Source organism: Solanum lycopersicum, chromosome 9 (assembly GCF_036512215.1).
Source record: "Solanum lycopersicum chromosome 9, SLM_r2.1".
Lineage (NCBI taxonomy): Eukaryota > Viridiplantae > Streptophyta > Magnoliopsida > Solanales > Solanaceae > Solanum > Solanum lycopersicum.
This window is the reverse complement of record NC_090808.1, coordinates 62,757,108-62,760,271: the sequence shown is the minus strand read 5'-3', so window position 1 is coordinate 62,760,271 and position 3,164 is coordinate 62,757,108. Positions and strand designations below refer to the sequence as shown.

The 3,164-nt window shown below is 32.0% G+C and overlaps 1 long non-coding RNA gene across 1 annotated transcript; it reads left to right on the top strand.

Annotated features, from left to right (window-relative positions):
- The first annotated feature begins 785 nt into the window (after positions 1–785).
- On the top strand, positions 786–2,869 carry LOC112940715 (uncharacterized). The gene is made up of 3 exons (XR_011211580.1): positions 786–994; positions 1,589–1,664; positions 2,581–2,869. It is a non-coding gene; the product is annotated as an uncharacterized lncRNA (long non-coding RNA).
- The last annotated feature ends 295 nt before the right edge of the window (positions 2,870–3,164 follow it).

Sequence of the window (3,164 nt, the reverse complement as noted above, 5' to 3'; positions counted from 1 at the left end):
AATGTTGATTAAGTTAGAAGGAACAATCCTCTATTTATAGAGACCTAAACCTTTTTCTACCAGAAATAGGATTAGTCAATCCAAAACCTTTTCCTAAAAGGAAAACCTATTTATGGTAAGAAATCAGGGCAAATAAAACCCAACACCATTAGGGTTCATACATAATTAGATGTATTTGACATTTCAACGGTGGGATTTAATACAGAACACTGAAAACATAAAGCCACAAATCCATGTTTATTTTAGCAGCTATTAAAATAAATTAGAAGTAATTATCCATTCATTTATTAGATAATAGATAATAGTTAACCTAAAGAGATGACCTTATATACTCAAAAATTTTGATTGACTTTCGAAATTCTATCAATGCTACTACATAAATTGGGATAGAGAAATAACATATATTATTTAAAAATTATATAAGAAATACTATAAATCACAATAGTCAATCACTTAAAAAATTGGTTCACTCCTGAATTCTACCATGCAACATAAATTGCGAGAGAATAACACATATTATATGAAATTTACTTAAGAATTACTACTCAATAAGTTACACTAATTAGCAACTTTTCATATTTAAAAATACGATAAATTCTCTATAAATTAATATTGGCGGGACCATGAAATTTTATTTTAAAGTGATATTATTTAATCGATAAAGTAATATTTATTAATTTAAAGAATGGTTTTGTAACGACCCGCTAGGTCGTTTTGAGAACTAGGACTAGTTCGACTCCTTTTGAAAATTTAAGAGGTATTTTAAACTATTTGATAACTAGGAGTACTTAGTTGATACATATATCTATATTATAATTAATATACTTGAATAATAATTGGGTCAAATTCTCTTTTTTAATAACCCTTACCATTTGACTATATAATTAAAACAAATCAGTTAGGTTATTTTAGAAGAAGAACAAAAAAAATATAAAGGTTAGAAACTACCTGGAGACGAGAGGGACCAACGGCTGCGGAGAACATTAATCTCCAGGTAAATCAATCCAAATTTGTAAAGGTTTATGTGTAATTGTATGGTACACTTGCATTAATATAATAAAATAATATTTTGAGGGGATTAAAGTGTAATGTATAGTCACTGTAATGTTTTTTTTTAAACTATAATGTGGCATAGGATTTATTTGATAATGGCGGCCAATGATTGCTTAATCATTGGATACAATTGGTTCTCATGCAATTATATGCATATTCCTTTACAAGTTAGACATTTGACAGTACCATTTGAAGAAAACGAAAAAAAAAGAACGTGGTCTGCATTATCGCATTCCTTGATTTTCTTTATTAATTCTTATTTGTATTTATTTTATCAAATTATGATACTAGTTTTTGATATATTGAGATAGGAAATTAATTATTGGGTGTATATTATATGATTTAGCATTGAATCTAGGGTATTTGGAGAGGTTAAGGTTAAGTTCTTGGCTTGAAATTTGACGAATTGGCATATAAATTATACCAAGATTTGACGCTTGATTAGAGATATGAATGAGTTTAGGGTCTATGATATATATATAATAATATGAATGTCTACAAACTCGCTTATTTATGAATATTGCATCATTGGTAGATCGTGAACATTACGAAACTTTGCAAAAAGGGAAGGAACTATCTTGAAGATTCGTGACACGAATTTGGCACTTGAGGTATGTTAAGACTTTTTAGACTTGTTGAAGGACGTTTTCCTAATTAAAGATTAAAAATGAAAATAGACAATGGAGTAAGGGGGAAAAAGTGGTGGTCTCGTATCAATGGTGTGACGGGCATTGGTACGAGTACCGGTGTTATAAAAAGGAAAATTTCTATTATAGAATGTGGATTAGAATTTGAGAAATGCCAAAGCATATGGGCATTAGCTGATATATTATTGATTTGGATTCCTTGTGTGATTGTGTTTTATTTAATTCACCCGTATAGTTGTGATAATTGAGGTGGTTATGTATTATGTTCATATTGATTGATTGAGATGCATCATCATCCCCTTTATTGAAATAATATTGTGCACATGCATAGACATGAGACTGAGTATAAGTTGGGCACGTGGAGATCGTCCGTGCTGGGGATGGTGAGATGTTAAGATTGTAATTTGGGCACGTGGAGACCGTCCGTGCGAAAATTGTTTGATATTATGATAGTGCGTTGAGATCGTCCGCACAGACACGTGGAGATCGTCCGTGTCGGTATATGGACCTCGCGAGTCCCCCATGGGTCATGAACTCTCGATGTATTTCCGAGGAGTATCATGTATATACGGTTGAGTGAGTACTGGGTATTCTGAGACATATCATTACATGGCATCATATTGCATTGCATTTCATCCCATCATTCATTCTTGATGACTATAGGTTTCGTTTGGTGTTTGGAAAATATTAAATGTTGATTTCCTTTATTGATGAAACTTAAGTAGTAAGTGTAATATATATATATATATACTTGTACAATCTAAGAAATTATTTTCTTATATAACTCCCGTCACTACTTCTTCGTGGTCGGTCAATGAGACATACTGAGTACACGTGGTTTCGTACTCATACTACACTTGTTGCACTCTTTGTGGTGCAGATTCGATTCCAAGTAGGAGCACATCTCGAGGAGCAGTTTGAGTCCGAGTTTGGAGTGTCTTGGAGTTGTGGTGAGCTGCTTGGCTGTTCCGTGGCCCACACCTCCCTCTATCTTTTACTTATTCTGTTATTCGGTATTCAGACAGGATATCCCTTATGTTAGATTTGCCTTTTTGGTTTCAGACTTGCATCGTATTTTAGAAGCTCTTGTACTCATGACACCATTTCTTGGGTAGTACTTTTTTTCAGTTTTCCGCATTCGTACTTATAAGAACTCAGTGTTGGAGATTTGGAAATTGTTGTCTTTTCACTTCTTGTTAGTTAAGTTTGTTAAAATATGTTGGTTGGCTTACCTATTGGTTGGGAATATAGGTGCCATCACGACTCGTGATTTTGGGTCGTGACAAATGAGGTTTGATGAAGATTAATTTTCATTATATCAAAATCATTGTATCTTACTAATTTATATATATCATAATTATTGATTTTACATAAAATATATTATACATAAAGTACAACGAATACATCAAAATTTTTGTATCTTACTAATTTCAACCTTGTGATGTTTTGATAATAAGATCTTTC